We start from the raw sequence: 23,059 nt of genomic DNA on the forward strand, positions 1-23,059 counted from the left end.
ATGGTTACCTGAAATCAGCTAGTGACTGGTTTTTGCTTTCAGTCCTAACAGTTAATAGGATTGTGTCAATTTAATTAAGTTTTTAGAATTAAGGTGATCCAGTGATGGAAATAATAGAAAAGTTACCTATGCTTTATATCTATAGTGGCACTCTTATGGCATCCAAACATTATAGAGAATAAAATTAAAGAGAAACAAAACCTGTTCTAAAAATAGTACCAGGGGGCAGCTAGGTGGTGCAGTGGATAGAGCACTGACCCTGAAGTCAGGAGTACCTGAGTTCAAATCCAGCCTCAGACACTTAATAATTACCTAGCTGTGTGGCCTTGGGCAAGCCACTTAACCCCATTGCCTTGAAAAAAAACCCCATAAAATAAATAAAAATAAATAAAATAAAATAGTACCAGAGCTCAGGGGTTTTAAGTTAACTGCTTCCTGTTTGTAATCCTGATTCCCAAAGTCATTTTTTTATCTGATTCATGTCTACCAGATAAATTGTCAAATTCCTTCTGTCTTTTCTGCTTATTTCTATTCCACCACTATACTTAAGATGACTGAAGTTCATCTTTATATCATCTCTTTCTATAAAAGATTGTTCTTCATAAATGCCTAGGAATTAACCATTCCTTTGGTTTTTACAATTAAAATAGAAGTAGAATTATGAGGAACCTATATTTTGTTGAAATTTAGGCTGAATTCAGAAATTGGGGGTAGGGCAGGGAGAGGGAAGGTCCAGACTTCTGAGTCTTAGATAGTTGGAGGAGTGAGGGGCAGGTTAATGGAAGTCACTTAAGGGAAGAGACTGTTTTTACCATTCTTTGTGTCTCCAAACTTAGAACATTACCTGGCAAAGACAAGTCTCTTTGATAAATGCTTACTAAAATGACTTACCCAGAGTCACATAGCCAATATGTGTCAGAGGCAGAACTTGAACCCAGGTCTTTCTGATTGTGAGGCCAATTCTCAATCTACTTCACCATACTATCTTTCAGATACATTGATCTATTGCTAAATTCCTACCTCATTTTATACTGTATCTGTGCATATACACAAATTATAAATATTTTTAAAACAACATTTTCAAGAAATAGTTTCATGTTATTCTCACAAATTCCTCTCCAGGCTAGGTATTTTAGGAAGCATTGTATGGTTAGCCAGGGAAAAAGCTGAGAAAATGTTTGAAATATTAATGTATTTTGTTGTTATCAGCACAAAAAAAAATAAAGAAAACGCAGACTCAGGCACCCCCCCCCCCTTGCATAACAAGTCCTGCCAGCCAAATGGTATTATCAAAAAAAGACAAAGATGGTTGCACATTGACTAAGCAGACAGATGGAAGGTGTGAGTCAAAACACTCTGGGAGTCTTTAATCTCAATTTATTGTGCTGGACTCAGTACCCAGGGAGACATGGGGAGTGGGGAGGAGGGGCAGAAATGAGAACAACACCAATTAACTCAATGGAAGAATTGTGAAAGAGCAGACAACCCCTACTAAAAGATAGGGAATTTCAAAACATAAGGGAGACAGTTGAGGTTTTAAATGTCTTCTGTTAACCCTAAGGAAAATACATACGCTGTCCTAACAGTTTTGTAACAAAAGCTCTTTCTCCTCTGTGATCATATTTACACCTTCCCGTCTTGCAAAGCTCCCTGCCATAGCCAGTGCACAAGGAGGTAATTGTTTCTCTCCATTAGTGCATGGTTGGATTATCACTGAACTGAGCTAGGACCACCTGTTACTCCAGTTAACCTGGCTGCATTCCTGTAAGGCAGGATTCCCAGGGAACCAGGTCTCCCCCAGAAATAAGGTTTTAACTGTATCTTAGCTTGGGATTCATTGCAGGAGTTTTGCTTGCTACCTCACCTTTGAATAAAGAACAAAGTAATCATTGTCTTAGAGAAACCCCACCTTAAGCAAAAGTCAAATCAACTCTTTTCCTACAGTAATCTTTTTTTCCATATTTCAGTCACACAAAAAAATGAATTACAATAAATATAAATGCAATTACCGAAAAAAGCCCTAGGTGGAGCCTCAGTACTGAGTGGCACATAGGGAGGCGAGAAATATGAAAGTAAAGTGAAGTAAAATATTCTCCAGGCTTTAAAAAAATCTACAATAAAAATATTATTTTCCTCTCCATTCATTAATTCAACATTTTTGTTGCTCTAATATAGTTCCAGGTGCATGCACAAAATTCAAAAATGTAATCCTTAGCCTCTAGGGGATTAAAGAAAATAGTCAAATGATATTTTATAAATTTTTAAGAACAGCTTTTATTTGAGAAATTTCTCTGGCTTCTAAACTATTTACCTAAAAGTCACAAATAAATAAAAACGATATATCATTTGGCAAGTCATTATTAAGAGCTTAGTATGTCCTAAGACAAATGAAAAGTATAAGGTATTATGTCAAGTAGGCACCAGGAATTATAAAGATAAATTAAATATCTTTGCTTTCAAGAGACTTAACATTCTAAAGAGGGGGAAGAATTATGATATAAATATATACTAAAGTTACATGCTAAACATATACTAGTTTATCTTGACAGAGAAGATGCCAGTATCTGGAGGGACTAGGAAAGGTCTCTTGTCAAGGTAGGCAATGAACAAAATCATTAAGGAAACCAAGGATTCTAAGGGTTGAAGATCAGATGGATCAGCTTTGAGGCAAAGGTAATAGCCATAATAGCCCTTTCCATATTGGAAATGGAGTACCCAAATTGCACAGCATTTTTTCTGATTATAGTCATAATAATTAATAAAGCTATCAGGTTTCTAAAGCACTTTCCCGTGAAATAGGTAGTATAAGCATATTAATTCCCTGGCCCCCTGCACAGATGAGAAAAACCAGATTTGGACAGTTGATGTAACTTGTCCATTGTCACACAGCTACTTAAGTGTCTGCTCTAGAATTCTATTCTAGGTTGCCTGCCTCCAAATACATCATTTTTCAAAAAAGAATGCTTTCTGGGAGTTAATTGCAATTGTTGATTTAATTCAAGAGAAATTATGAAGCATATACTATTTACAAACATTGTGCCCATGGTGATGAAATAAAGATGAAAAATTATATGTGCCCTGCCCTTGAGGAATTTACAGTCTACCAGAAGGAGTATGACCTTACTTAGCCTATTGAGTTAGATAGCCAAAGGTACCCTTCCCCAGTAAAGGAATTATACCTAGGAAACAAGAATATTTTTCTCCAACTGGTCAAGATATCCTCTCACCTAAATGGTATAGGAAAAAAATTCTATTTTTTTTATTCTCCAATTCTTTTTTTCTGGACTTCATACAGATTGTCAGCTTCCTAATTGCTTCAGTTTTTACTATTCTTTGTTATATGTTCTAATTTATAATATTACAGATTTTTAAAATATTACAGGGATTTTTGAAGGATCTAAAGTTTCCAACCCTGAGGTTTAGGCCTCTTTGGCTGTCAGTTTCCCATAGTATTGATTTCTCATTACCTTCAACCCTAGAACTATTTTATCTTAAACTCATTACTTAATATATCTAGCTTTCCAAACATCTAGGACTCTGCATTCATGTAACTCCTTATTTCTCTCTTTTCCTTCTCTGTAATTTCCATAGGTGATAGGCCACAAGAGTACCATTTTTAGGTTTTACAAAAGAAAAAGAGACTATACAAGTTCAGAAGTTTGGCAGCAAAGGAATAAAAAAGAAATCTACATGGTTCCAAAGTAGGTGATTCTAAACTTCCTAAATTCCTCAATACTAAAATTGTCTCATGTTCAACATGATTATCTTAATTCCCTTTTAACTAGAAATGACAACCCCTGAAACTCTATTCCCTTCATGGCTGGTACTTGTTTGAATCTAGGAAATAAATATCCATCCATCCATCCATTCATCTATCTTGGTCTTTCCTTACTTATATACTGGTCAAATGCCTTTTTTTTGTGATTACAATTCTCTTTCAGGAGACTGTGCAATTTCATAGGACTTCAATGAATCAACATACTGTTGATTCTGGAGGATCTCACCATTCCTGCAGAATCTATCCTTAGCTTAAACTTGCACCAGATCTCCCCTACCACAGTGACAAAGAATTTTGGCAAGCATATGTCTCCCTGTTTTATATTTTGCCTGATACCTTTTAGTAGAGAATATTATTTAGAATATACCCCAATGGTAAAATACTTACCTGAATTGTCTAGATCAAGGTCCATAGTTCATATTTTCTAAGAGTGTTCACTCTCAGTCAATCAGGACTCATCCCAATAGACTGGTGAACTTGTCACAAAATAGATATAATAGCTATTTAAATTCATTCATTGCTACTGCTGAGACGTGAGGGTATTACAACTCCTAGATTTGTGTAATATACAAGTAAAGGAGTTCTCCATCATCTTTTCAATTAATATAATATAATCAGTGTGAGGGCTTAGTGAAGTTTTTAAGCATATAAGTTTTAAATACGAAGATTAAATGTGTTTATGCCCTACGATCTCCTTGGGAAGTGTGAAATTTCTTCATTATGGTAGAATAAAATTTTTGACCAACCTAGCTAAATGTACCTCTGGAGACTGTGAAAATCTAATAGAATTTCAGAACAAAGTCTAAAAACAAGGTAAGCTAATGATGGAGAATTCCAGGTTTAGGAGCATCTAAGGAAGTAGACCCTGGTGCCTGTATCAGAAAGCAGCAAGTATTAGAGTGAGCTTAGAGGGAGTGTTGTTTGTTGGAGAGACAGACTAGGGGCAAAGAGACAAACACACTAGGGACAAATACAGATTCTGAAGGTAAGTCTCTTGAGAGAAGACACAGCTTCAAAGAGTGTAATCCTGGGATAGAGCCAAGATAGGGGAGTAGAAAAGCAATCAGTTGAGCTCTCCCAACATTTCCCTCCAAATAACTTAAAAATAACACCTCAAATTGAATTCTGAAGAGCAAATAAAAAGTCAGAGTGAGACATTTTTCCAGCGCAAGACAACATAGGAGATTGGAAAGCGAGGTATGTGACATGGAGGGGAAGAGGTTGGTCTAGAGCCCATGTGGATGAAACATCAGTGGTAGGACTAGGTGGTGGCAGAAACAGCAGCAGCTTTAGGAACTCTCAAGTCACAGTTAGTAAGGAGACCTTACTATCCAAAAAACAGGTCCAAAGGGATTACACAAGGTACACCAGTGCTAGCATGAGATGCGGGATCAGAAGCTGTTGGGTAAATCCATTGCCTATACCCACTTCTGGATCGTAGTTGAAGGGAAGAGAGGAGTACTTCCTATTAAGAAGAAGTGGGACCCCTGATGAGCAGCATCACTTCTGGCCCCAAGGGATCTGGAACTCTTTTTTTTGTTTGTTTGTTTGGTTTTTTTAGGTTTTTTGTAAAGCAAATGGGGTTAAGTGGCTTGCCCAAGGCCACACAGCTAGGTAATTATTAAGTGTCTGAGACCTGATTTGAACCCAGGTACTCCTGACTCCAGGGCCGGTGCTTTATCCACTAGGCCACCTAGCCGCCCCCAAGGATCAGGAACTCTTAAAAACAATATATAATCTAATCTAATCCTAAAGAAAGAGTGGGTCAAAAAACAAATCATAGAAAAAATCAATAATTTCATTAAAGATAATGTGACAACATGCCAATATTTGTGGGATGCAGTCAAAGCAGTCCTTAGGGGAAAATTTATATCTCTAAACATGCATATCAATAAAAGAGAAAAAGAGCAGCAGATCAATGAATTCAGAGTGCAGCTAAAAAAAACCTAAAAAGAGAGCAAACTTTAAATCCTCAATTAAATGCAAAAAGGAAATCCCAAATGGAAAAGTAGTTACAAAAATCTCACTGAAGAAAATAATTCCTTCAAATGTAGAATTAAACAAAGGGAAGCTGCTGGCTTTGTGAAAAATCCAAAAACAATAAAGCAAAACCAAAAGAGTGAAAAAAACTAGGAAAAAATATGAAATATCTCATTGCAAAAACAAACCTGGAAAAGAGATCCAGGAGAGTTAATTTAAAAATTATTGAATTAGGAGGCGGCTAGGTGGCGTAGTGGATAAAGCACCGGCCCTGGAGTCAGGAGTACCTGGGTTCAAATCTGGTCTCAGACACTTAATAATTACCTAGCTGTGTGGCCTTGGGCAAGCTACTTAACCCCATTTGCCTTGTAAAAACCTAAAAAAATAAAATTATTGAATTAACTGAAAGTCATGTTCAAAAAAAAAACCTACACATACTCTTTCAAAAGATTATAAAGGAAAACTGCCCTAATACTCTAGAAGCAGAGGTAAAATAGAAATTGAAAGAATCCATTGATCACCTCCTGCTAGAGATCCCAAAATGAAAACTTCAGGAATATTATAGTCAAATTTCAGAGCTTCCAGGTCAAAGAGAAAATACTGCAAGCAACCAGAAAGAAACAATTCAATTATCATGGATCCACAGTCAGGATAACAAGATTTAGCAGCTTCTATATTGAGGGATAGTAGGACTTGGAATATAATATTCCAGAAAGCAAAATAAAAGTTTGGATTATAACCAAGAATCAACTACCTAGCAAAATTGAACAGACTCTTTCAGGAGAAATTCAGTGAAATAGAAGACTTTCAAACTGTCCTGATGAAAAGACCAGAGCTTAACAGAAAATTTGATTTTCAAACATGAGACTCAAGTGAAGCATAAAAATGTACACAGGAAAGACAAATCAAAAGGGACTTAATGATGTTGAACTGCTTATATTTCTGCATTGGAAGTTGATACTGATAACTTATGAACTTTCTCATTTATTAGGGCAGTTAGAAGGAAAATAAATAGGCAAGGCATGGGTAGAAGTTGAATATGAAGGGATAATATATTAATAAGATGTATTTAAAGGGTGAAAGTGGAAAGAACTAGGAGAAAGGGAAAGGGGAATGTAAGAATGGAGTAAGTTATTTCACATAAAAGAGACAAGAAAAAGCTTTTGCAGTGGAGAAGAAGAGGGTGGAGTGGGGGGGGGGGTGAGTGAGCCATACTTTCACTGGAAATTGGCTCAGAGAGGAAATAACATCCAGTCTCAATTAGGCATAGAAATCTATCTTACCCTAGAGGAAAGTAGGAGGGAAAGGGGATGGGGAAAAGGTGGGGGGTGATAGAAGGAAGGGAAGAATATGGGAGGTAGTAGTCAGAAGCAAAATACTTTTGAGGATGAAAGGAGAGAGAGAATAGAAGAAATGGGGATGGAAGTAGGATGGAGGAAAATACAGGTAGCAATAGTAACTATGGGGAAAAATATTGAGACAAAGTTTCTCTGATAAAGATCTCAATTCTAAATATAGAGAACTGAGTCAAATTTATATTAAAAAAAATAAGAACCATTCCCCAACTGATAAATCCTCAAAAGATATGAACAGTTTTCAGATAAGGTAATCTTATTTATTTGGGTTTTTTTTTTAGGTTTTTGCAAGGCAAATGGGGGTTAAGTGGCTTGCCCAAGGCCACACAGCTAGGCCAAATTTGAACTCAGGTACCCCTGACTCCAGGGCCAGTGCTCTATCCACTGTGCCACCTAGTCGCCCCATGGTCATATTTAAAAAGTGTCTTAAATCACTATTGACTGGAGAACAATTCTGGGGTACTACCTTATACCTATTGGATTAGCTAATAGAATAGAAAGAGAAAAAGACAAATATTGAAAGGGAAAATGAGACATTAATGCACTGCTGGAGGAGTTGTGAAATGATTCAATAATTCTTTAAAATAATTTGGAATTATGTCTAAAGGGCTATAAAACCATTCTACCCTTTGACCCAGCAATGCCACAACCAGGTCTAATTTCAGAAGAGAGGGAAAATAGGAAAGAAAAAGACCTGTAATGCATAAGAATATTTCTAGCAACTATTTATTGATGACAAGGAACTGGAAATTTAGGGGATGCCCATCAACTGGGAAATGGCTGAACAAATTGTGGAATACTATTCTGCTATAAGAAATTATGAAAAAGGGGGCAGCTAGGTGGTGCAGTGGAGAGAGTACTGACCCTGGAGTCAGGAGTACCTGAGTTCAAATCTGCCCTCAGATACAATACTTGTTTAGATGTGTGACCTTGGGAAAGTCACTTAACCCCATTGCCCTGCAAAAATATTTTTTTTATTAAAAAAAATTATAAACAGGATGCTCCCAGTAAAAACTTAGAAAGACTTACATGAGCAGATGCAATGGGAAATGTACTATATATAAAGTCCCAGCCAATTGCAGAATGATTAGCTGTGAATGACTCCTTTTCTCAGCAATGCTATGACTCAATACAACTATCAAGGACTTATGATAAAAAAAATAATATCCATCTCCAGAGAAAGAGCTGATGGTTGAAGCATAAAAAAAAAAAGAAAGAAGCAGCATGATACAGTGGAAAGAATGATAACTGTAGACTTAGGGCCCCCCTTAAATAAGCAGTCTTTGTGACCTTGGTCAAGACACTTAACCTCCTTGTACCTTAATTTTTTTGGTTTTGAAATGAGAAGGTAGGGTTAGATGGCCTCTAAGTCTCCTTCAAGCTCTAGATCTATGCTATATGTTTCTATGCATTCAATTACTGTTAATAAACTTCCAATCTAAGTTTTTAAAAAATATATACACTCATAAGCATACATATTTGAATATTTCCAATACCAATTTAAAATGTTTTAACATTCATTTTTTAAAATTTTGTTTCAAATTCTCTCTTCGTCACACCTCTTAGTCAGTTCTTGAGAAGACAAGCAATATGACATTTATTATACTTGTGAAGTCATGTGAAGCATATTTCCAAATTAGCCATGTTGTAAAGGAAACACATACCCATATAAACTAGAAATATAAAGAAAGTGAAATGGTAAACTATAATCTGTTCTCAGAATTTATCAGTTCTCTTTCTGGAGGTGAATAGCATTTTTCATATTGGGTCCTTTGAAATTGTCCTAGATCATTGTTTTGATGTGAACACCTAAGTCTTTCACAGTTGGTCTGCTAACAAATTTTTACTGCTACTATGTCCAATGTTCTCCTGGCTCTCTGCTCACTTCACTTTGCATCTGATTATACAGATTTTCCCAAACTATCCTGTTTGTCATTTCTTATGACATCATCAAAATCATATGCCACACTTTTTTTAGCCACTCCCCAATTGATGTGCAATTTCTAATTCTTTGTCACCACAAAAGAAACAGCTGCCATAAATATTTTTGTACATATAGGTTCTTTCCCTTTTTCTTTTATCTTTTGGAGATATAGCCCTATTAGTGATATTATTGGGTTATAGAGTGTACACAGTTTGATATCATTTTGGACATAGTTCCAAATAATTCTCCAGAATAGTTGAACTATTTCACAATTTCACTATTAGTTTTCTTTTTCCACATTCTCTTCAGTATGTTATTTTCCTTTTTTTAAAGTTAGTCAATCTCATAGTTATGAGGTGATAAATCAAAGTTGTTTTTGTTTGCATTTCTCTAATCAATATTGATTTAAAGCATTTTTTCACATGACTATTGTTAGTTTTGATTTCTTCTTCTGAAAACTGCCTGTTCAAGTTCTTTGATTATTTTTTAGCTAGGAAAAGGATATTTTTTAATGAATTTGTCTCAGTTTCCATATATTTGATAAATGAGGACTTTATCAGTGAAACTTGCTGTAAAACGTTTTCTTCCAACTTCCTATATTCCTTTTAATTTTGGATGTCTTACTTTCTTTGTGTAAAAACTTTTAAATTTCTTGTAATAAAAATCATCCATTTGACTTACTTAGATCTTTTCTGTCTCTTGTCTGGATCATAAATTCTTTCTTCTGCCATAGATCTGATAGCTACATCTTTCTATGATCTATGAGTTTACTTACAATAATTATATCACTCCTTTTGTCCAAATCATGTACCATTTTGACCTTATCTTGGTTTACAGCATGAGATATTTGTCTATGTCTACTTTTCAACAAATTGCTTTCTAGTTTTTCTAGCAATTTTTGTCACAATTTTGTCACAATTCTTCTCAATTTTGGCCTACCAAAGCTTAGAGCTTTGGTTTTATCAAACCCTAGATCACTGTTGCCATGTAGTACTGTGAATTATTTACATAATCAATTCTATTGATCTATCACTCCGTTCCTTAGTCAGTAGCAGACTATTTTCATAACCATTCTGTAATCTAGTTTGAAATCTCATATTATGAAAACACTTTCTTTCACTTTTAAAAATATATTTCCTTGATATTCTTAACCTTTGTTCTTCCAGGTGAATTTTGTAATTTTTTTTCCAGTTCTATAAAATAATTCTTTGGTTATTTGATTGTTATGACATTTGATAAGTAAATTAATATAGATATAATTGTCATTTTTGTTATATTGGCTCTGCTTACTCATAAACATTTAATATTTCTCTAATTGTTTAGATCTTTATTAGTGTAGAAAATTGTTGCAATTGTGCTCATATAGTCCTTTGGTTTGTCTTGGTATGTAGACTCCTGATCTATGCTCTTGTTCTTACCCAAGAAGGGCCCTTACTGTTCCTCAGGGCTCCCATTTCCTCATGATTAAAGGGGCTCTTCTCCACTCTTGAACTGACTCAGAAGTGGACATAGGCAATGGAATTGCCAAATAGCATTCACAGTCCTGCCTCCAGTGCTAGCACAGGGTTCCCTTGTAATCTCTTTCTGGTCATTTCTCTAATCAATATTGATTTAGAGCATTTTTTCACATGACTATTGTTAGTTTTGATTTCTTCTTCTCAAAACTGCCTTTTCAAGGTTACCAAATCCCCTTTTCATCCTGACTCAAGAGTTAGCCATAACTTATTTAAAGACTGCTTCTTTGATTCTTCTGTGGCTGAATCTGTGATCTTATTGAGGTGTATATATTGAATTGTTATAGATTGTGACACATCCAGGGTTCTTATCCTATGTAATTCCTGACTACATCATTCCATCAGTCCTCTATAATGAATCTGTTCACCATGTTGTAAGCTTTCTTAACATTCTATAGATATCAGTGTATCATAAAGTCTACTATCCCCAACTCTTGCTACATGATCTCTTTTGATAGCATATGATTTCCTCTTCCATAGCTTATTTGATTTTGACAATTGAGTCATTATTAAATAGTACTTTCTGCAGGTAGGGCAAAGGAAAGTGAGGCACTTGATTTGGATATGCAAAGTTAATAAGAGCAGAAAATATATAAAATATATGCATCACTAAATGATTACTATCAGAAACAGAATTTTAGACTCTTGCCTAAGGTACAAAATGAGCTAGTTATGGGATTAATGGCATCCATCAAGGTCTCTAGATCATAACATTCATGGAATATGGTTTGCTGGAGGAGAACCTCTAATACTATATGTTGCCCTACTAGATTTGATGGATTTTCTTTGTCTCTTCAGACAGTTGTGAGCATGGCACCATGGAAAGAATATTGGCTTTGTGCTCAGATAACTTGTACCTGCTGATTACCTGTTTGACTTTGGACAACTCAAACAAATTTCCTTGTATTGCACTTTCCTCATCTGTAAAATAAGGGGATCAGATTACACAATCAAAGATATCACTTTCATTCTACATCTCTGATCAAATGACTAAATGTCTTTTAATATCCGCTTTTAGATCTAGAACTACGATTTAATAGATCGGATGTTACATTCTCTATGCCTCTCCGTCAATTGTGTGATTGAAGATATGGTCTTCTTTAAAAAATTGTCAGGAAGGGGTGGCTAGGTGGCACAGTGGATAGAGCACTGGTCCTGGAGTCAGGAGTAACTGAATTCAAATCCAGCCTCAGACACTTAATAATTACCTAGCTGTGTGGCTTTGGGCAAGCCACTTAACCCCATTTGCCTTGAAAAAAAATTGTCAAGAAAAAGTATCATGTTCATCAAAGTTGGAAGGCAGTATGATGCAAATGAAAGAATGCTTGATATATAGTTCAAATCTGGATTCTAGTCTCTGTGACCTTGGACAAATCACCTCCCTCTCAGCCTTAGTTAGCTCATCTGTAAAATGATAAGGTTAGACTACCTGTCCTTTCACCTAGATGGTATAGTGGATAGTGAAAACTGTCTTTTCTTAATCTTTGACTCTCATGTCCTGAGTTATTTTCAGTGGTGGAATTGAGCCAGTTTGTACTGGTTCAGCAGAACAGATTCCTAATCTTACATTGAGTTTGGCAAACTGGTTGTTAAAATGGCACTTGTAAACAGGGTTCTCTCTAAGATGGGTGCCTGGACAGTCACCCAATGTGGAAATCACAGTTTTACATTCCTTACTTTGTTTTTTTTAACATTTTTAATGTTTATCTGTGCAACAGCGTGTTCTAAGCACCCATAGTAATGTTCATTTCACCCATAAGGTGAAAAAAAAGTTGATGGAACTGCACTTGTAATATTTATTTATTCATTTCTTAAAACTCATTATACCTTTGATGAAATAATACATTTTAATTCCCTCATTTTTCTTACTTCAGAAAACAAACATTAACACAAAGAAATAAAAGTGCCAAACAACCAGGGGTGACAAGCTGCCATTGCTTTGTGCCTAAAATTCCCCTGAGAGATTATGAGTGTGCTGGTGTTCCCTGAACAGTGAAACTAAGAGGAAACTGGGACACAATGAACCAAATATAGATTTCAAGGGTTATCTTACTGTCCATTTTAAAAGCCATTGAAATAGAAGAAAAAAAAGAGATTTTTGATTCTACATATGTTCCAAACTAGCTGCTGTGGGTGTGTGGTTGCTTTCATTCCTATAAGGATACATTTGCTTACTGTGAATAATATAATGTAATCTAGTTTTGTGCTCTTTTATTGTTCTTATATGAATATTAAATGCATGAAATATTAAACTGCCTTTCCATATATCTTTTTGTATACTTAAAATGGTCATTAGGGAAGAGAACCAGTTCTTAATTTATTTGAATCCCACAATTGGTTATTTTTGTAAATTTTAAATAGTTTCTTATATGTTTCAGATGTAAATTTCTAATCAGTCATATTTGCTGTAACTATATTTCCCAATCTTTTAAAAACCTTTTAGTTATTTTTTAATTTTATGGCTATTATTTCAATGTAGTCAAGTATATCTATTTTATTCCTAGTAATTATTTCTATTTGTTGAAAAGGAAAAAGTAATTTTTCTTCCATTATGGAGATAACATATCATTCCATGTTCTTCTATCTTTTTCTATGTTAATCTACCAACTAAAAGACTGTAAGCACCTTCAGGAAAGGTTTTTTTTACTTTTGCCTTTGTAATCACAAAGTCTGGCATATCCAAATGGGTCTGAAACAAAACAAAGGCCTTAATAAATGCTTGTTCCCTTCCCCAATAGCTAGCTTTTATATAATATATAAGCATAGAGAGCATTTATATATTTATATTTGTAAAGTTTGCAAAGCACTTTACAAATACCATCTTAATTTATCCTCAAAACAAGTGCTATTGTTATTCTCATTTTATAAATGAGGAAAGTGAGGCAGATGTGAAATTGATCTACCCATGAAGAAAATTAGTAAGTGTTTAAGGCAAAATTGAAATTCAATTTTTCTTAACTCCGTGTCCAACATTATAATTACCTTGTCATCTAACTTCCTTTTAGGAACATATTTCAGCTACAAATCCTATCCCATTAAATCATAAATCTATGAAATTAAATTTACCTCTTATTTTGGAATCTCTATTTTGTTTATTCCTTATACTTGGTGCATTAGATAGCTAATGCTATGGGTTTTGTGTTATGTGAAAAAAATAAATTTTGGACTTGAACTCAGGAGAAAACTGGGTTGGAATTCTAGTTTATATCTAACACCTATCTGTGTGACTGAGCAAATATCTTAACATTCCTCAACCTAACATTCTTCAGCTTAACATTTCCTCATCTGTTAAATGCGAATAATAACATTTGCCCAACAGTATTTGTATAGGGTTGTTAGGAAAGTGCTTTATGAAATTAGATTAAATTATATTAATGCTCTCCATTACTCTCTTCTTGGTGAATATTAACTGCAAGTTGCTGGTTTTCTCTTCTGCTAGTTTTCTTATATTAGAGTTACTATTATTATTTGTGTTATTTGGCTCATATATATGAGGACAGTTATCTCACTTGGCCTCAATTTCAGTTTAAAACCCCTATGATTAGATTCTCAAATCTTCAGGGAAAAAATAATTCTATTGATTCTCTGTAAATCGTCTACTCTATATCTACTTGCTGGGAAACTGTTATTGCAATATTTTAAAGGTGTGTCCTTGGGTAAGTCACTTAACTCCATTGCCTTGCATAGAAAAAAAATTTTAAGATGTCACCCAGAAATCAAAATCCCATTTCATATAGCATCTTCTTAGCAAACTGTTCACTTTAAAAATCACTTTTCTTTTTTTTAAACAACTGGCAGCAGTGATTCTTTCCCAAGACATCAAAATCTTTAGTAATGATTTTTGGGGTCTTACTGGTAGTGTTAAATGTCTTGACATGAATTATCACTGCCTATCTGTTTTCTACCTTCTGAAATGTGGAAGTAGTAATTTAGTTATATCACTACTTAGGTGAGGAAAAATACTGAATTCACTCATCTAGATGGTCTTACATTACATGTGACCTTTTCAAAGAACTTCAATTCTTTGAAGAATCTGTGATCTCATAGTTGTAAGTACTTCGCACAACATATCCATTCCTTTTTAACCTCTGTGAAAAGAAAAGAAATTTTAGAAAGTTTTAGAAATGGAGTATACTCTATTATATGACATAGATAAGAATATTTTAGCCCTCCTTGGAGAAAACTATATGTTTCTTTATTCACCAGAAAGTAGTCTCAGTAACATTATTTCTGATATACCAAAAGTGTTCAATAATAATTGTTTACAATATTAAAGTTCACATTTCTATTTCAATATATGAATATTATAAAAAATATATTCTATAAAGAAGGGTCCTTCTTTAAAGGGGTTCAACCTATAAAGAGGGAGTCTGCAAATAATTTTTTTTAAAATGTCTAAAGAACTATATTTTGATATAATTTGCTTTCTTTATAATCCTATTTAACTTATTTTTGTGCATTTAGACATTTTTCTGAAAAGAGAACTCTAGGCTTCATGCCAAAGTCCATGACACACAAAAAGATTATGAGCTCTTGCTCACTTTATTCTAGCAGAAAGAGGTTGTCTGCTGTTGCATATAGTCCTCACTATTCCTGATACTCTTCCTTAATCTTGAAAAATCTTCAGTTTTTGATAATACAAATACTTTCACAAATCAGAGAATTATTTTGAAATGTAAATAACTTAAGAGAGTAACTTATTTATATCTTAGTTTGAATTAATTTAAGCATATTGCTTTTATTTTAATTGCCCTGTTAATTAGCAGATAATTGTAGATTTAGAGCTGGAAGATACCTTACAGGTCATCAAATCTAACTTAATATACAGATGAGGACATTGAAGTTGCAACATGAGAATGGACAATTTGATGGTCTCAGAATGGAGGATAAGTCCTGTTTTTAAGGAGGAAGAGAAAAGCTATGAGCTGCAAAGGACAAGAGAGGGCAGGGTTTTGGGCAGCCAGAAGTCTCCAGGTACTTCTCTAATAAGCAGGGTGAACAAAGGTAGTGAGAAATGCAGAAAGGAAGATGAGAATAAAGAACAAAGGAAAGGGCCAAAAGAAAAAAGAAAGGATCAAATATACATAATTAATAAATGATAAGTGATATAGAGAGAGAGCTAAATAGAGAGATAGATAGATATGTAGATAGATAGATATTAAAGGCAAACTGTAAGGACCAGATTTGGCAGGCTAGAATATATCACAAGAAAGATTTGTTTAGCAGATAGGAATACATGTTCAAGGAAGGAATGTGGAAAAGTAGAGGTCAATGTATTTGTCCCTAGTTCTTTGTTCTTGTTACAGGTTCATTTTTTTAAAAGTTGTATTAAAAAATAAAAAGTTGTATTGATGTGTTTTATTTTTATATTTTAAATATTTACCCATTTTTCCCAATGGGAAGAGAGAGTAAGAGGGGGACACTACATATGCAGAAAAGTCAAACAATTTAGTAAATTAAGTACACTAATAATTTAATGACTTCATTTTAAAGAAATTGTAATACTCTATATTTATAGCACTCTGCCACTGATCTTCTGATTTTCTATTTTTTTTAAATCAACAAAAATCTATTTTCTCTTATTCCTATTCCTATCCCATTGAAAAATAAAAAAAACAAATACCTTGTAACAAAAATACATAATGAAGCAATAAAAATTCCCTTATTGGCTATATTAAAAAAAAGTTTGTACCCTAAATCAATCATCTCTATTTCAGGGGGTAGATGAGAGTATGCTTTATAAACAATCCTCTATTTGAATCATTTTTTTATTATAATTCTTATAGTTTTCAGTATTGTTATATTCATTTTTTCCTGCTTCTGTTCATTTCATTTTTCAATGGTTTATTTTTTAAAAGTTCATCTTAATAATGTTATAGTGTACATTTTTCTTCTGCTTCTGCTCACTTCACTCTGTTCATATAAATCCTAGTCCTAAAGAAGACTTTAAAACAAAATTAGAAAGCAAGGGAGAAAACTTGTTCTCTTGCATATGCCAAGTCAAATAACACAAAGGGTAGCAGGTCCAACATAAGAGAAAAACAGTAATTTATAAGAAACAACCTCCTAGAAAAGAGTACATGATTTATAATAATAGCTAACATCTATGTGGCTCTTCAAGGTTTGCAAGACAGTTTTGCAATGGCTTTATGAGATTGTTTATGCAAGTATTGATATCTTCATTTTGCAAATAAGGAAAGTGAGGTTCAAATTAAGTTACTTAACTAAGCATATAGAGTGTCATTAGGAAGATCTGACAGGAAGGTTTAAATTCCACCTGGATATTAACTAACTATAGCAAGACATACTTTCTGGTTCTCAGTTTCCTCATCTGTTAAAGGTTATTAGATTTAATGATCCCTAAAGTCTCTAAATCTGATTGGGGTCATGACAGAGAAAAACTCTTGGTTTCTGTCACAACTCAGCAAAAGCATCACCCAGATAAAGCCTTTTTTGATAGGACATAAGAGTACACTCTGCCCAAACTACCTTGCATGCATTTGATATATATTTGGTATACACATATATTTAGTTTATACTTATATATATTTGGCATATGTGACCATTCCTTGAGGGTAAGCCCTATCCCCTTCTCTTTTTCTCTATTTCTTTCTCTCTCTCTCATTTCTATTTCTATTTTCTCTCTTGCTCTCTCACAGTATTTTTTTCTCTCTCCATTTCTCTATTTAGCTCCCCCTCTCTTTTTCTATTTCCATTTTCTCTCTTTCTCAGTATTTCTCTCTCTCTCTCTCTCTCTCTCTCTCTCTCTCTCTCTCTCTCTGTACACAGTAGTGACTACTACATACTTGTCTAATTCTCATATTTCTCCAATGTTATTCATTTGCTATAACTTTTTTTGGCACTTCATTTTCTAACCACAAATCACTCTTCAGGTTGAGTATGCAGTGTGAATGAGTTTGTAGCCTCTCCTGAAATTCCTTCTTTTATCTCATGGGTACAAACCTCATTGTCAAAGAAATCTGTGTTCTAATTTTTCCAAATAAAGAGGCTTCCCAGTTTTTGGCTACTAATCTCCATTACTGCCCTTCCTGGAGCATTCCTCCTCATTGAAGTGCATTAAAACCCTGCCCCTTCTGCTCCTCCCAGGTAGCCAGTTTTATTTGGTATCTTTATCTGGTGTCTAAAAATCACAATTCCCTTGCCTCCACTAAGGTAGGTGCTACTACATTGGTAGCCCTTTTTATTTCAGGTTGACACATGTAATAAATATGTAGAGCAGAGGAATATATTGGAACTCCTGACTTAAATGGTCTTTTTCTTTCTTTGCAGAATGCTCAGAAAGCTCACTTTGGAATGAAACATCAACTATGGGGGAATCATTTCTTTGCTCTGGAGCCTGGGTTTTTCAGGATGTAATGACTCAGAGCATGTACAGGAGTTGAGTCAAGTAGTTTGTATAGCTGCTGCTGCCATCCTCTCTGGATCTTCAACTGATGATAGAACCTTGGATGTTTTTTTGGAGAGCTTCTGGTCTCATTGGTCTCCAGGGCCCTCCTGCCTCAGAACATTGTTTCACCTGAGATTAAGAAAGAAAAAACACATCAGAAACAGAGACCCCATTTGCTCAAGGACAGATGGTGGCTGGGTGGGAACTGGAGCAGTCTACTTTCCTCCTTCTGCCAGTTGATATCTCAGCTTTGAATCTTCTTCCCTGAAAGGCTACCAGCAAAGAAAGTAAGAGACTGTCAGTTCAAACCTTTTGTTTTCACATTCAGTTCTAGCTCAATCTCTTTTGCTTCATTAGACTTTCTTGCTCAGCAGCCCCAAAAGATTCTTCATCACTTCATAGTACCAGCATCTCTGTCACTCATGGCTGGAAGAAAGATGGACAATACTCCATGTGTTTAAATGAATCTAAGCAGAAACATATTGCAAATACTCTGAAGGAGGGCGAAAGCCTCTCCATCATGTAGGTCCAGAAGTAAATCTCACCCTGAGCTTCCAGGTCTTGCCTGGAAAGCTGGTTAATCACACTCCAGGTGTGGGTGGGACTATAAGGGGATGATACATTATGTGTAATCACAAGTGAAGTGCCTGGGGGAAGGTGGGAAGGCCTTTTTGTGGAGGGAAGATAAAGGAAAGTTTCATAAACTTTCATAAAGTTTCATTTTCAGTTATGGCTAACTGGAAATTTGTTATCTACGTAAATATGAATTGGGGAATTTTTTTCAGGATTTTAAAGATAGTGCTTGCTGCAGGCTGGAGAAAGGGAATAATAAAAAAACTGTTGCTTGAAAAAATAAAATAAGGCAGTGATTTTTAAAAATCCATTTTTAGAAATTAAAAACAGAAGGCAGATGCTCATGTTTCTAAAATGATTTGCTATTTCTTGATGGCCTTGCCTGGAAAGCAGGCTAAGCACACCCCAGGTGTGGGTGGAACTCTGAGGGGATGATTACATTATGTGTAATAGCAAATGAAGTGCCTGGGGGGAAGGGGGGAAGGTCTTTGTGTAGAGGAAAGATAAAGGAAAATTTCATAAAGGGGTAACATTTTCAGTTATGGCTAACTGGAAATTTTTTTGTTGTACTACATAGATATGAATTGAGGGATTTGTTTTTCAGGTTTTTAAAGATAGTGTTTATGGCAGGAAAAAGAAAAGGAATAATAAAAAATTGTTACTTGAAAAAATAAAATAAGGCAGTAATTTTTAAAAATCTGTTTTTCAGAAATTTAAAACAGAGGGCAGATTCTCATGTTTCTAGGATGGCTTGATGTTCTTGATGGATTGGGGTTAGGAAACTGAATTTTGTCAGGGTACCCTGATTCTCAGGGTTTTTCACCTGTATCAGAGGCATATCTAATGGACTAGGATTAAGCAAAGATGGTATTGCCTAGGATGTTTCTATCCAGGACCATGTGACAGAATCATCTGTTCCTAGTCTTTGGTATATTTTATACTTAAGACTCTAAGTAGTTTATAATACAGCTGAATGCACAAGACTTTCCCATGGGATAAACACATTAAAGGGGAACACAAATACAGACAAATCCAGCCAAATAACTTAATATATTTTTTTTGCTTTTCCTCCTATCAAATCTTTTAGCTCTACAATCACATTATAAGGACCATTCAGTTATGTTCTACAGTACAGCTATCTATGCAATACACATGGCTCCCCAATATGGGTTCTATAAGAGGGAAAGTTCAGACACAGAACAGTATAATTCCTAATCCCTCCCTCTCCAATCAAGCATACTTTTTTCACAAAGTCTTCAAATACTTTCTGGGGTGGGGCTAAACACCATCCTCAACACACACTGATTTTCTTGTACATGCTAGCTCTCTAAGTTCTATAAACACTTATTTCTATCCCTGATGTGAGGGGCAAAGTGCTGACTTTTCAGAAACATAGTGCTAAATTAGTCTAAGTCATAGGCCTCAGTTTCTGTTTCTCAAGAATCAGGTGAGCTTGGGAACCTGGATCTCCAGATAGAAAAATAATGTCACCCTAACCATGTAAGATGTGGTGCAGTGGAGAGCGGCTAGGTGGCGCAGTGGATAGAGCAACAGCTCTGGAGTCAGGAGTACCTGGGTTCAAATCTGACCTTAGGCACTTAATAATTACCTAGCTGTGTGGCCTTGGGCAAGCCACTTAACTCCATTTGCCTTGCAAAAACCCTTAAAAAAAAAAAAAGATGTAAACAAAGACTAACTTTCCTGGGAATGCTCAGGTATACTCCCCTTCTCTTTGGACCATAAAGTTTGACCAATTGTTGTAAGGGTCAGCAGAAAAGAGAAAGAGGAATGGGTTGTGGTTTTTGTGGGTTTTTTTTTTAACCCTGCTTCAGCTTCTGAAATTCGGCTTTTCCTGCTCTCTCTCTCATAGAGAGTTAGGAACTGCCCCGCTTCTTGCAAGAACCGAATTAAATTTAACTCTTAGCTGCCACTTTGAGAGGACTCTGAGTAGTCATTTTGGGTTAGGGTTTAAATTCCCTGCACACTGGTGAGGCTTAGTTTTCAGAAAGAAGCACTGTCCAAAAAACAGAGTTGGATAGGGAAGGCAGACATATCTGTCTGTGCCCACTAGTCAACTGCCCTTGTCCCTGTATCAGAAGATCAAATTGAAGTATAGTTTAGTATTGTTACATCAACCAGGAATCTTAAACTTATGTTGGATATAATTAAGTAATCATAACCTGGCACAGAGGACCTGGTATACAAGATACTCTGGAAGAACTCATAAAAGGAAGCAAAGGAAAGACTTTGAGACTTTTATGCCTCAAGCTATATGCATAAAAAAGATAAGAGGCCCTAGAAGCCTATAGAGGAATATAGGCTATATATGATAAGGGGGGAAAAAACCCCAAGAAACCAACAATGAGTAAGCCCTCAGCAAATTTAGAAACTGGAAGATACTGCTCCCCCTCCCCCTTGCCTCCATTCTATATCACCCCACTAAAAATGTTTTAAGAACTGGAGTAAAGATATGCCTTATGAGAACCAGAATTCCTTCATTTAAAAGAAGAGTAAGATAATACATAAATGTGAGTACCACAATGGCAGCACCTCTAGAGAGGTGATTCCTAGGAAAAGGAACCAGAGGATAATAGCAGATCAAAAGCAGCTACACCTCCAGATCTCACCCTTACTTACCAGGACCAGCCAACTGTGGACTTTGAAAGGAATAAAAGTAGAAGCAAAAGCATGTGTATATTGTCATTAAAATTCTAAGTGGCTTGTTACTGAGATCTGAGGGCACAGAGCACCTTGCTCATCATAATAGAACATTAGAAATTAAGCAATTGGATTTGGAGGGAAATCCAGTGTCCCAAACTAGACTCTTCATTGCAAAACAAATCCTCACTTGGAAAATAAATAAATAAACTATTAAACAAACAAACCCAAATGCTTGTCTATAGAGTGGCCTCTCTGTTGCAGGGAAAGAAGAGAAATGTGAACTAGCAAAATAAAATTTGCAACCTTAAAGACTGTTGAATCTTATTAAATTGGATGGGGTTTCTTGCTCTTCAGATGTAAATTGAAAAGATGTAGAGAATTATGAATGTAACAGAAACAAAATTTGTAATCTTAAAGGCTGCTAAATCTTATTAAATTGGGTGGAAGTTCTCTACTCTTGAGATGTAAATCAAGTGCCATTGTTTCCTTGTTTAATGTAAAATTTGTATCCTGACATACTTAGGCTTCAATCCTCTACCTAATTCCTGGTCCAGTAAGGGGGAAGGGAATCCACCTTTTCCCCTCAGCATAAGGACAAGACTATGAAAATCTGGGTGGGACCTCAGCTCTGGGCCTGAGTAGGCTTTGACTTTCTGGCCCAGTCAGTTCTGCTTGACTGCTCTTTTTGTCTGTCTCTCTCTACCTACCATTTTCTATGTGTTGTAACTTCTTTTATAATAAATTTTTATTTTCTTTCCACCCTTGCCATTCCCAGGACTGAAGAATGATTCCTCATAGGCAGAACCTACCTCAAAAGTAGCCAGTGATTACATCTCTATCTAAATCCTGGTGGCCAATTCTACTGCTGCCTTTCTTACCAAAACTCCTTTCTCATCCATTATAACTACTTCCTACCCTCTCCAACACAGAAATACACAGACTAGCAGCTCAAAACCAAATACACAGACCATGACATTCAAAACCCTGGAGTTGGATATTTACTTCCTCCCAAAAGCAGCTAAATGGCACAGTGGAGTAGGAAGACCTGAGTTCAAATCCAGTCTTGGCTGCTTACTGGCTATTTGAATCTAATCAAGTCACTTTTCACTTTAGTTTCCTTATTTTTAAAATGAGAATTATGATAACAATCACATTCCAGAGTGGTTGAGGATCAAATAAAATGATGTGTAGCATCTTAAAATTCTTAAAAGTGCTATCATTATTACTACTGTATTTCCTCCAAAATAAGACTGGGACTTATATTATTTTTTTGCTCCAAAAGTTGTATTAGGGCTTGTTTTCAGAGAATGTCTGGAGGTAGGTAGTTATTCCTGTGGGAATCATTATTTGATTTATTTTTCTCTCTGCAAGGAAGTTCTTCACGTCTCTAGCATGGCGAGTGTTGACTGAATCTAGCCAAGCAGACTTTGACCCACTTCCTTATAAATTACTTGAGTGCTCCAGGCCTTTTCATTTTCAAGAACATAAATGTATGAAACATGTTCAATCTTATCTTTCTTACCTTTAGTAATACTTACAGGTGGAGTTTTCTTTCTATTTAGACTTTATCAAGTGAGCAGATTATTTCTGCATTTTGTCTGTACTCCAATTGGTAAGTTTGGAGTTCCTCTATACAGGTGCTTACTTCTCATTCAAAGTATTTGGGTATTTACAAATATTTATAATTTATATTATCATTTAAGTATTAATGTCAATAATATTACTATATAATTAAATATAAATTAATATTAATGTCAATAATATTAATTTATATTTAATTATATAGTAATATTATTTCATAATTCAATATGTCCATTGTATGTTGCAACTGACATACTAAATGCATCCATCTGACTGATGAGCTTA

The sequence above is a fragment of the Macrotis lagotis genome, chromosome 5, assembly GCF_037893015.1.
Source record: "Macrotis lagotis isolate mMagLag1 chromosome 5, bilby.v1.9.chrom.fasta, whole genome shotgun sequence".
NCBI lineage: Eukaryota > Metazoa > Chordata > Mammalia > Peramelemorphia > Peramelidae > Macrotis > Macrotis lagotis.